At 52.8% G+C, this 13100-nt stretch overlaps 1 pseudogene; it reads left to right on the top strand.

The window, feature by feature from the left end:
• The first annotated feature begins 5187 nt into the window (after nt 1-5187).
• LOC148222525 (uncharacterized) lies at nt 5188-6543 on the top strand (annotated as a pseudogene).
• Nucleotides 6544-13100: the final 6557 nt, after the last annotated feature.

The raw sequence follows: 13100 nt of genomic DNA on the forward strand, positions 1-13100 counted from the left end.
TTCACTGAGTGCCCACACAACAGCAAGCAATTCCAATGTTTGTAAACTGTCCTCTGGAGCAGCGTCTATTATCTGCTTTTTCCATCGAGGGCCTTCTTTCCAGGTGATGGCTGCCCTCCTCGATTTCTTTCCGGCATCCGTGAATGCTGTGATGGCACCCGCTATCGGCTGTTCCGATCGTGTTGGCTTTAATACCCAGTCCCAATTTCCTAACCACTGAAGATGACGTGGTGTCAGCGGTCCTGTGTTGACTGCTGCTCCAGCTTCCAGCAAAGCCGTTTGTAAGTCCTCAGAGTTGAGGAGGTACCAATCTAAGTCCTCCTTTTTCATGAGTAGGTGGATTGCGGTCGGGCCTGTTCCGGTGATTTCCAGAATCCTTACCCGACCCTTACGAATCAAGGTAGCTACTTGTTCGATTTTTGTACTGATTGTCCTTTTTGCTTGTAAAGGTGGGGTTATCCACTCTAGTACCTGTATCTCCCCCGTTTTCTTTTGTGTCTGTGTAAGTGCTCCAAGTAGATGATCAGGAGTATTCCAAATGGTGAGGTTTATAGGTAATGATGCATCTCGACGGGAGACAAATCCTTCATTGACGCAGCGAATAATGCCATTGAGAGCGTCTTTTTGTTGTGGTGTCATGGTTACAGGTGTGGTTGGATCAGTCCCTTTAAGTAGTGGCCTGAGGGATTCTAGCAGAGAGTTGGGTATTCCAACAATTGGTTTGAGCCACTGTAGATCTCCTAGTAAGCGTTGTGCTTCATTTAGATTGGTGATTTTTGTAGCAATTTGAAGTTTTTGCGGCCGTACTATTTGATTTGTAATAGTCCAACCTAGGTACTTCCATGGTGTAGATTGCTGTATTTTTTCAGGGGCTATTATGAGAGATGCTTTTGCTAAGGTGTTTTGAATTTCCTGCATTTGAACATTTGTAAATGCTGTTTCCTGAGCGAATAGGATGTCATCCATGTAGTGATAAATGATTGTATCAGGCCATTTTAGTCTTAGGGGTTGCAAGGCCGCATCAACATATAATTGGCACAAAGTAGGTGAGTTTTTCATACCTTGTGGGAGAACAGTCCATTCATATCTTTTGTCAGGTTCCCCCCTGTTAATTGCCGGTAGGGTAAATGCAAATCTTTTTGTATCCTGAGGGTGTAAGGCTATAGTAAAAAAGCAGTCCTTTAAATCAATAATTAAAAGAGGCCAATGTTGTGGGAGCATGGCTGGATTGGGAAGTCCCGGTTGTAACGCTCCCATTGCTTCCATTTGATCATTTACTGCTCTTAAATCATGCAGAAGACGATATTTCCCTGATTTCTTTTTAATCACAAAAATTGGCGTGTTCCATGGGCTTGTGGAAAGTTTTAAATGTCCTTGTTGAAATTGTTCCTTTACGAGTTGATGTGCTTGTATTAGACTTTCCCTTTTTAGAGGCCATTGCTTAACCATTACCGGTTCATTGGTAGTCCAGGTGATTGGGATTGGGAAAGTCCAAGCAATGGCAATTACCCCAAAGGGTGCTCGTTGGATAAAACAACCCCAAGCTGAGCTAGAATGTCCCTTCCAATTAGGCAGTGTACCATGGGCGGTAATGCAACTACTGATAACACAGTTACCAAGTCCTGCCCATCTATAGTGACCCTTATTGGGGGCGTTTTCTTTGCGAGGGTGAACCCTCCGACGCCCGTCACGGTATCCGTGGTTTGTAATGATGGCCAATCACAGGGCCATTTTTCTGGAGAAACAATGCTGGTATCTGCTCCAGTGTCTAAAAGTCCCATCATTTTTATTGTACGTCCTGCATAGGTGAACCTCACCTCCTTTTTAGGTCTAGTATTGAGATCCATTGTGAGCAGAGCAACACCAGAGGACCCAAAACCTTGGTCCTTGCGCGGAGTTTGTGTTTGTGGTTGAACACCCCGGCTTAACTGTGGAAGTGGAATAAATTGAGCAATACGTTGATTTGCCTCAATCGTTAGAGGAGGAAAAGGAGTATAGACTATTATTTGTATTTCCCCAGTGTAGTCTGCATCGATAACACCTGGTAGTACAAACAGTCCTAAAATGGAGCTCGATGAACGTCCCACTATTAGTCCTCCAAAAGCTTGTCCTTTAATAGTTACCGGGCTTTGTACTCCAGTTGGGACTTTAGCGGGGCGTGTTGTTATTAATGATGTTTTTACTGCGGCTGCCAAATCGAGTCCCAGGCTCCCTGTTGTGGCTGGTTGTAAACAGGAGATGGCGCTGATGCTACGGCGGCTACTTGTGTCTGGGCGCGGCTGCCGGGCGCGCTCCGCCTGGAGTTTCCCGATTTGCGGCGACAAGCTGACGTGTTGTGGGTGTTGTTCTGGCAGTTCTGGCACCACACTCCCGAGGCTCGGCAGTCTCGTCGAAAATGGCCCCCGTTTCCGCATCTAAAGCATCGCGTCGAAGGAGGTCGGTGGTTGTTCGCTGCGGCCGGTGCTGCTGTGGAAGCACGGAGCGGGGCAAGAGCAGCTAGCACCTGCGATTGTGTGGACTCAGCTTGTTTCTGCAGCCCTAAGCCTATTTCCTTTAGTGCATTAATTAAGAAAACTTGCGACCCTGATGGCTGCAGCGCCATTCTTTCTAATGCCTCTTCTATCGTCCAATTAGCTCCTAGAGTTGACAATACCCTCTTTGTTGCCTCATTGCTATTTTGTAACGCACATTGCTTTAACATCGCCCCTCTCATATACTCTGGAACTCCTGCCCTGTCGATAGCAGCGGTAGCCTTATCTACAAAGTCCCCAAAGGATTCTTCCCTTCCTTGCTTTATTCCCATATACATGGGTATACCTGAGCTATCTTTCACCTGATCAATAGCAGTTCTTACAATACGCATGGCTTCTCTAACCCTGTCGGCCCCCGGGAGTAACTGAGTTTCTGATCTGCGAAATGCACCCACTCCCATTAACTCATCTGCTGTAATCCCAGCTAAGGGATCACCCTGACCCCTTTGTACCGCAACTGCCTCGGCAACAAGAGCTTGCCAGTGAGCATTAAATAGCATTTGCTGATGTGGTGTGAAAATTAATTTTGCTATGCTTTTTAGATCATTTGGCAGTAATAAATATGTGTCAAATAGATAGTCTAGCATTTGCTTGGCTGGCTCGCTGCGAAAACCGAACTGACTCACTGTTTGTCGTAACTGCGCTAGCAACTTCCAATCAAGTGGTTCATACTCTCCCACTTGTACAGCTTGTCCTTGTTGGTTTACTCCCTGTGTGTACGTTACAGGAAAGGTCCAGACTTTAACTGCGCTTACAGCGGCGTCATCCCCAGTTTCCAGGCCGTGTCTAGCTAGCATATTCCATGCCTCCCTCCTCTGCCTTGCCACTTCCCCCCGCAGGTCGCTTTCCGCCCTAGGGACAGGATTTGGCTCACTGGCAGGTTTAGGGATGCTAGGTTCAGGCCGACAAGGGGATTCTACGCCGCAAGGTTGAGATATTTCGCCCTCTGCAATTGCCTCCGCTGCTTTGGCAGCGTTATTCCCCAGTTCTTCTGAGGGGGGTGCAGAGGGCCAAGTGCAACTAGCCCCATCGGCCATTCCTGCCGTGTCTCTAAGAATAGGTATTTCAACCCTTCTTGTGCTTGGTGCAAGGGGCTCATTATCGCCATACTGAGCATTTCTTTTATATGCCTCTACTGCCTGCTGTGCCGCCCTTTTCTCTGCCTGTTGCTTCAGGAGTGCGTTATGAACTACCTGCCAAATTTTTCCCAACTTCTTTGCCGCCTTATCATCTTCTAATACTGCCTCCCACAGTACATCCCCTAACTTACGCCACTCATTTAACTCATGCACACTATGAGGGTTAGTGAATAAGCCTTTAGCATAACCCCAGGCTAACAACCCCGGTATGTCCTTCCTGGGATTAAGCTCTTTTAGCCCTATCTTATCTATATGTGCTATAAATAAATCATATGCTGCTTGCCTGTCCATTTTTTACCGTCGGCGCCGTTGCAACTCTCCGGCTTCGGCAGCACGTATGGCCCAGGACCACCTCTGTAGCTCCTGAGGGTGTCTTTCCTACGTCGTTTGACACCGACCCGGTTGCAGCAGGCCCCAAACTCAACTTCACCGACCGTGGCGCGTTCTCCCCCGTTTTTCTTTTTAGGCACGGAGGGACAGCGTCGGGGTCACCATTTGTCGGCGAAGGGAGACACGGACACCAATTCGGTCATCTGCAAAGTCTCGTTTATTGATAATTAGAGTGGCGATTAAATACAGTGCTTAATTAGCTCATGCATATTGCAAAAGCTAAGCTCATCATTGGTTGCCTTGCCATATGCGTCACTATGCTGATCGGCTAACTTTGTGGCTACACTTTTGCAATTTCATGGCTAACAGAGTTCTTCTAGTTCTTCTTTTACAGTCTGTCTTTGTTCATCTTATCACAATTCTACGTGCCTTCCCTTTTACTGTGCCCTTGAGGCTGAGGCCTGCTTTGTTAGCCTGACTAAATTGATCTGACTATGGCCTCTCTCTTCTAGCCATTCCTGCACCAGGCTCTCTACAAATGGCCTGGCATATGCTTCCACGGCCTTCCGGGAGTTCCTGCAGAGGTGGGGAATTAAGCATAAGACTGGCATTCTGTATTCCCCTGCAGGTCAGGGCATGGTTGAGCGTGCCCATCAAATGCTCAAATGGGTCCTGGAGCAGCAACAGGGCAATACCCAGTTTGACTCACCCCATACTAAATTGCATAGAGCCCTTTTTACAATCATCTTTCTTAACTGCTCCTTCGAAGTGTTGAGTCCTCCCATTGTGAGGCACTTCACGAACTCTTCACCATTACGGTTGAGAAAACACCCTCCCGTAATGGTGAAGAACCCAGAGACCGGAAAAACGGAGGGCCCACATGAGTTAGTCACCTGGGGTCGTGGGTATGCTTGTGTATCAACGCCTTTCGGTTTGAGGTGGGTCCCTCAAAGGTGGGTCCGGCCCTATACTGCCAGTCAGGGACATCTGTCAGGGCCAACCTCGGGAGATGTAAAATATGCAGCGCTTCGTCTTCACCGGCGCCCCTCCCTAGAACACCAAGGGTCCCCCCAGCGGGCAGGACAGCCCCTCTTCCAATCTGTTTCCTCCCCGTGAAATTCATTAATTATTTGAGTGACCCGTTCCCTTTTCTTGTTTTGTTTTAGTCAGCCGCCCAGAGCCCCAGGATGTGGTACGCCCTTGTCATCTGGGCATGCCTCTGCCAGTCTTCGATGGAGTGGATAGTCCCCCAGCCGAGGAAGAACGTGTGGGTCACCTTGGCCCAGGCTATGCAACAGGACCATCTCTGCCTGTCAACTGTGGCAACAGGGAATCCACTTTCAACCTCCCTGGTGGGGGATCCCATTTCAGCCCAACGAATATCCCAAAACCATCACTAATATGAGAGATGATTTCAATGCCCGGTGGTGGCACCCCCCTATGCCTCCTACCCTATGATCAACCCCCTCTGTGTGTGGTGGGAGTGGTCGAGAGACCTTCCCAAAGCACCCAAGTAGCCTCAAGAATTGGAGTTACTTGGTTCAGCCCCATCCCCTTTTTGTATTCAAAATCACTATAGATGGTCCAACCCCGAATCTTACCTAAACGTCATCCAACCTAACCTTGAGTACAGAGCTGCCACGTGGTGCAACACCACCGCCCAGATTGAGGGGACCCCTGTGGACCAACCGTGTCAGCTCGGTAAGGGGGTCTTCTTGATCTGTGGCGACCGGGCGTGGGCAGGCATCCCCTCTCACCTGATAGGAGGGCCGTGCACTCTTGGGCGACTGACCCTGTTTTCACCTAACCGAACCCAAACTTCGAATTGGAAATCTAAAAACACAAAATCGGCTATCCAAAAGAGAGAAGCACATAATTTGGATGAAAATTACAACGCGGATGTTTTTCACTGGTCGAAATCAAAAAGAGTTGCTGTGTCCATCTTTTTGCCAGGGGTGGCAGCAGCTGAAGCCCTAGGTGAATTGGGCCACCTAGAGTGCTGGGTGGCGAAGCAGGCAAATCTTACGTCAGCAGCCCTAAGCAACCTCCTAGCAGACGAGGAAATCACCAGGCAGGCGACCCTACAAAATCGGGCAGCAATAGATTTCCTGTTGCTTGCTCATGGCCACGGCTGCAAGGACTTTGAGGGCCTCTGCTGCCTCAACTTGTCATCCCGGAGCAGCAGTGTCCACTCCAAGATCCAACAGATATAAGGCCTCGTCACTAACATCAAAGAGGAATCCAAAAACTGGCTGAAAAACATCTTTAAGAGCTGGGGACTTTTGGGTTGGCTGGCTTCCATTGTCAAAACCATTATTTCAGTTGTCCTTGTTGTTCTTCTTGTTTGTATTGCGATCCCCATTATCAAGACATTGGTTATTCGCAGCATCTCCCCAACACCCCAAGTAAGCTGCGCAGAGGTGGGGCCCGTCCCGGAGTGGAATCTTGAAGATCCCCCGACTGGTGAAGAGACAGAAGCAGTGGAAGAGGAAGAGGACAGGCCAACCTCTGGCGAGGACTCTGAGAATGTCACCACTGTTTAGAAAGAAAGGGGGAGATGTTGTGTTGTGTTGTTTAATGTTAATCTTTTTCATATGTTAATGTTTTGTCCCATGTTCGTCCCCATAAGTTTTGTATAAAATGGTTTAGCCCTTACCCGCCTATCCCCTTGTCCTTCAACCCTAAACCACTCCCAGCTTCCAGATCCTTCCCTTTCCCTCACACTAATCCCTGCCCCTAGCTCTGTCAATCCTCCGCAGACCCTGCCCCAGGTTCTAGAAAGTTCTCCCTACTTTGTTAGACGATTGGTTGTTGTACCCCAGTTGACACCCACATGCTTCCCTATTGGTTAGATGTATCCCTTTCTCCACCTTCAGTACTGCGTCAGGGTACTGAGCACTCCTGCTGGGGTCCCTCCCTGGGAGACACTGACCGAAACCTGGGAGGGGCTACAAGCGGGGACCATGGTGGGGAAAGGACAGAGGGGGAGGGCAGGGCTCCAATGTGTCCTGACAGGGCCTGAGTCTATTCCCTTGGGCTGGGGGAGCTGGCCCAGCAGAAGGAGGGAGGGAGGTTGGGACGAATGGTTGTGGCACTGCCTGCCATAGTTTTTCCCCAGGGATTTAGGGAGAATTCCTCTGTGGCAGTGAGAGAGCCTCATGGACTCTGGGCTGCTCCAGCCCCCCATCCAAGGATGCTGCACAGGGCATGGAAAGAGTGTGGAGCGTGACCACAGCCACCATAGAGTTCCCCAGGCCAATCTGCTGCTGTGGCCATGTCCATTCACATCTGGCCCACACAGCCTTACCTGATCCCCTTGCAGTGCCCAATTCCCTAAGGCAGAACAGGGATCCCAGCACGCCATGGAAATGCTTCTGGTCTCTGCTCCTTTCTAGGTGAATATGCTAGGAAGACTCCTCCAGCAGCTTGCCTTCATGAAGATTTGCAAGCTCCAGAGCCACCTGCAGGTATGTTCTTAGTGACCCACCTCAGATCAGATGTGGTGACCCGCTGAATTTCAGCATATTAGTCCACAGAGGAAAAGGAACTAATGAGGATTCCCTCAGCAACAGTGAGTGAAGAGGGAAAAGCCCAGCAGTGAATCCCTGCCCCGCGGTGGGGCGCGGGACATGTGGCATACAGAAGCCCCCCTGCCCAGTGGCGCTCTCGGGGGACCCAAATCCTTGTGTTTCTCTAAGGACCTCGGATGTGAAAATACAAAACTAGAGGACACAAGAAACCGCATGAAACATCCGAACAAAGGAGACAAATGCTGAAGGAAATGCTGCAGGGAAGACAAGATGGGTGTATTTCCCTCAGCCTTCTCCTGAGACTCAGCAGCTCGAGGCTTCCTCTGCACATCTGGACATGCCATGCCCAGCACAGCAGGAAGGGATCCATGGCAGCCTCGCTGCCCTGCTGCTGTTATCACGCCCTGCAGGGCTGTTTCCCTGCCTGGCCTGGCTGCAGCTTCTCCCCAGCCTCTGCAGGAAGGCCTTTGGCATCAGCTGACAGAGAACACAAACTGCCCCACGGACCATGCACACCCTGAGATCCCCTGGAATTTCCCAGTCTCAGGATACTTAAGATGTAGGGGCTATTTGGAGAAGGGAGCAACCTGGGACTGTCCCCAAATCCTGGGTGTTTTGTGATCCTTATCCATGCCTTTCACAAGTGTTGCCTCCTGAAGACGTTACCTCCCCAATGGGGAACGGTTACATCTCATCGACCTGTCCCTTCCTGCAGAAGTGGACAGAGAGGCTGTGCAGAAGGAAGCATTTCCCGGAGGAAGCAGTGGCTCATTGGCAGCCTCTGCTGCAGGAAGGGAGGCCATGCCAGGCACAGTCACAGGAGGTAATTGCTGTGCCTCTGGGCCTGAGCCCTGCTGAGCCTTGAGCTGCCATCTCCGCTGCTTGGCAGTGCAGGCACAGCCCGGACAAGACGGGCACAGCCCAGAGGAATTATCCTGAGCAGGCTCAGGGCACTCAGGTACTGAGCACTCCTGCTGGGGTCCCTCCCTGGGAGACATTGCCCAAAACCTGGGAGGGGCAGCACTAGATGACCATGGGGGACAAAGTTGAAGTCCTTGTTATGGTGGCCACAGCCCACGGACACTGTGATGCCAGTAGCGGCTCCCCGCCGTACTGCACCCGGGGCTTCTCAGAGTCGGGTTGCTTACGAATGCAGCCCAATGCGGGAGGTAAACTCCATCTAATGCTAAATACTGGCACAAGGCCGATAGCCAACAAGTACCATATGGGAAATTTGAAAAGAACTTTGAAGAGAGAGTTCAAGGGGGCGTGAAACAGTTAAGATGTAAACAGGTGGGTCCCGCGCAGTCTGACTCGGAGGATTCAACCCGGCGAATTGTGGTCAGCCAGCGCAGATTCGGCGGATCCTCCTCTCCTTCTCCCTTCTGTCCCCTGAGCTCCCGCCTGCGGGATCAGGCGGGGGGTGCTGTGCCGGCCCGGGCCGGGCGCATTTCCTCCACGGCGCTGCACCGCGCCCGGCTCTGGGTTGGCTGGCAAAGCCTCCGGCGGGCAGGTGGCCCGGTGCCGTGCGAGCGGGGGTGGGTGTTACAGCCTCCGGGCAGCAGGTCTCGCCGAACCCCGGGGCCGAGGGAGAGGACCGTCGCCGCGCCCCCCTCCTCCCCATCGGCGGCGCCGTGGCGGGGGTCGTCGCTCCTCCGGGAGCCGTGTCCTCGCAGCGCGGAGTTTTGCCCAGGGGTGCAGGGGCCAGGCCCGCTGACCTCCAGCGCCGCTGTCAACCTGGGTGGACTGTCCTCAGGGCGCCCAGACCATGCAGCGTCACCGAACCGGGCTCACGGGCTGCGCTCGGGTGCCCGGGGTCTGCGGCCATGTCGCCTACCCACCAGGCCCGCCTTGAAACACGGACCAAGGAGTCCAGCACGTGCGTGAGTCTGGGGCCGTTGTCCAAAGCCCGCGGCGCAGTGACGGTGAGGGCCGGTGCGGCCGGCTGAGCTGGGATCCCGGGGCGCGTGTCGAGTCTGGCAGCCCCGGGCGCACCATCGGCCCGTCTCACCCGCCGCCGCCTGGCGGGGCCTGCAGAGGTGGAGGTGAGCGTCTGTGCTGGGACACAAACAATGGTGAACAGTGTCTGTGCAGGGCGAAGCAAGAGGAAAATCCGGTGCAGGTCCGTAGCCATCCTGACGTGGAAATCGGTCGCCCGACTTGGGTCATTGACAACCTGGCAGGAGCCTGGTGACAGAAGCTTCTGTGGCAGCCCCGAGCGGGATCTCTGCCACGAGCCCAGGACCACAGCCAGCCCTGGCACACAATGGAAACTCTTCTCAACTTGGTTTGATTCTAGATGGGGTTGCTGGCAAGGCTCCTTCATTGACCTGGCGGTATGAAGTTGTTCTGAAGCCCTCTGGACCTCCTACACGTAAGTTCTCACTGTCCAACCAAGGAATAGTCATTGACAAGCTGGCAAGAACCAGGTGACTGAAGTTTCTTTGGCTTTTCTGTTACAGGTGTGTCTGCAGGGAGGACTTCTTCAGCTCCTGGCAGCATGCTGCATACAAGTTCCGCTCCCATCGCAGGGGTGAGTAGTGTGTCCCTGCTGACCCCACAGACCGATCACTGCTTTTGTGGGATGCACTCCTGGGAAATGGAACTATTTTCTCTTAAGGTCCTCCAACAGAAAAGAGCAAACACACGGCAGACAGGAAAACCCTGGAGCCATTATAAGTCATGAAGCAAATGCTGAAAGAGATGCTGCAGAGAAAACAAGGTGGGTGCATTTCCCTCAGCCTTCTCCTGAGACTCAGCAGCTCGAGGCTTCCTCTGCACATCTGGACATGCCATGCCCGGCACACCAGGAAGGGATCCATGGCAGCCTTGCTGCCCCACTACTGTGTTCACACCCTGCAGGGCTGTTTCCCAGCCTGGCCTGGCTGCAGCTTCTCCCCAGCCTCTGCACGAAGGCCTTTGGCATCAGCTGACAGGGAGTCCAAACTGCACCATGGGCCATGCACACTTTGAAATTCCTCTCAATTTCCCGGTCTTGGAGTACATTAGCAGGGCGGTTGTTTCAGTGAGGGAGTGCTTTGGCCCAACTCCAAGACCCCGGGCATTTTCCTGATCCTTAACCATGTCTTTCACCATCTCCTGAAGATGCCACCCCCCAATGGGGAATGGTTCCATCGGATCCAGTGGTCCCCTTTCCATTCTCCAGAAATGAAAGTAGAGGCTGTGCACAAGGAAGCTTTTCCCAGAGGAAGCAGTGGTTCTGTTCCAGCCTCTTCTGCAAGAAGGGAGGCGATGCCAGGCACAGTCACAGGAGGTAATTGCTGTGCCTTTGGGCCTGAGCCCTGCTGAGCTTTGAGCTGCCCCCTCTGCTGCTTGGCAGTGCGGGCACAGCCCGGACAAGACAAGCACAGCCCAGAGGAATTATCTGAGCAGGCTCAGAGCAGTACTGAGCAGTCCCGCTGGGGGCCCTCCGTGGGAGACACCGCCCAAACCTGGGAGGGGCTGCATTGGATGCCCATGGGGGGCAAAGTCGAAGTCCTTGTTATGGTGGTCACAGCCCACGGACGCTGTGATGCCAGTAACGGCTCCCCGCCGTGCTGGGCCCGGGGCTTCTCAGAGTCAGTTCACTGTTGCCCAATGCGGGTGGTAAATTCCATCTAAAGCTAAATACTGGCACGAGACAGCCAGCAAGTACCATATGGGAAATTTGAAAAGAACTTTGAAGAGAAAATAACTTTCAAGAGGGCATGAAACCGTTAACAGGTAAACGGTAGGGGCCTGAGCAGTCTGAGCTGGAGGATTTAACCCGGCGAATTTTGGTCAGCCAGCGCAGATTCGGCGGATCCTCCTCTCCTTCTCCCTTCTGTCCTCTGAGCTCCCGCCTGCGGGATCGGGCCGGGGGTGCTGTGCCGGCCCGGGCCGGGCGCATTTCCTCCACGGCGCTGCACCGCGCCCGGCTCTGGGTTGGCTGGCAAAGCCTCCGGCGGGCAGGTGGCCCGGTGCCGTGCGAGCGGGGGTGGGTGTTACAGCCTCCGGGCAGCAGGTCTCGCCGAACCCCGGGGCCGAGGGAGAGGACCGTCGCCGCGCCCCCCTCCTCCCCATCGGCGGCGCCGTGGCGGGGGTCGTCGCTCCTCCGGGAGCCGCGTCCTCGCAGCGCGGCGTTTTGCACGGGGGTGTGGGGGCCGGGCCCGCTGACCTCCGGCGCCGCTGTCAACCGGAGCGGACTTCGCTCGGGTGCCCGGGGTCTGCGGCCATGTCGCCTACCCACCAGGCCCGCCTTGGAACACGGACCAAGGAGTCCAGCACGTGCGCGAGTCTGGGGCCGTTGTCCAAAGCCCGCGGCGCAGTGACGGTGAGGGCCGGCGCGGCCGGCTGAGCTGGGATCCCGGGGCGCGTGTCGCGTCTGGCAGCCCCGGGCGCACCACCGGCCCGTCTCACCCGCCGCCGCCTGGCGGGGCCTGCAGAGGTGGAGGTGAGCGTCCGTGCTGGGACACGAACAATGGTGAACGATGCCTGGGCAGGGCGAAATGGAAATACTTTTTATTAAGGTTCGCCGATAGGAAGGAACAAAAATAAAGGAGACCATAAGTCCCTGAAAGCATCCAAACACAGGGACAAGATGCTGTCCCTGGCCAGGAGACTTTGCTCTGTGTGTGATCCCTCTTCTGGATTAATTCCCAATCAGTCCTGGAGCCACTTTTGTGTGAAGCCTCATCCCAGCCTTGACCTCTGGGCTCAAAGGGACACTGGAGGCTGCACTGCATGTGACTGGGGTGCAGGGTTCTATTAGCTAAGTGCTTTAAGCAGTTTCAATTACTATATTTTTACTACATGCTTTTGTTTAGAAAATTCATTCACTTTTTTAAAACATCATTTTAAACATACTTCTTTTCCAGCGTTTCTTCCAGTTATTTGATACAGTGATTTCTGGCATAATTATCCCATGGCTGAATTGGAAGACTGTAAGTACTATAAAATGAAACAATTTCTACACTTTTCTGTCTCTCACTGACTCTTCAAACTTAGGTTGGTTTGATGTGACCAACAGAAGAGTTTTGCTTTGCTTTTAATTCAACCAAGGAGCAGAGCTGAAACCTGTTGAAAAGTCTCTTCGCTTCATAGACAAAGCAAACTGCCAGGGTACTTTTTTTCCAGCTCTGGGCAGGAATATAAAAACATATCAGCAGCAACTACTCCTGTAAAGTGACTGATATAAATGAGGGATTTGGTGTGTTTGCTCACTAACCCCTGAGTTCCTCAGAGCTGCAGCTCCCTGTTCTCTGTGCAGACACAGGCTGGCTATGGGTGACAGTCCTGTGTCTGGCCTGGTGCACACCAGCTCCAACATGAGCTAAGGGATTATTCTTGCACACTCCATCCTGGAAGAACCGAGTTCATTGATGAATCTGACACAATTTTATGGCATGGCAGCAAAAAAGAGGCAAAAGAAAAGTTAGACTTGGCTCCATTCCAAACACTTTACATTTTGCTGTGTGTCATGGAGATAGGAACTACAAGTTTCCTATTCATGAACTATTTGCTGTCTGAGAGCACACAGCCCTCAAAGTCACAGGGGCTTGCAGGGCTGTGTCTGAGATGACTTTAAAAAC

This window comes from Sturnus vulgaris, chromosome 11 (assembly GCF_052056855.1).
Source record: "Sturnus vulgaris isolate bStuVul1 chromosome 11, bStuVul1.hap1, whole genome shotgun sequence".
NCBI lineage: Eukaryota > Metazoa > Chordata > Aves > Passeriformes > Sturnidae > Sturnus > Sturnus vulgaris.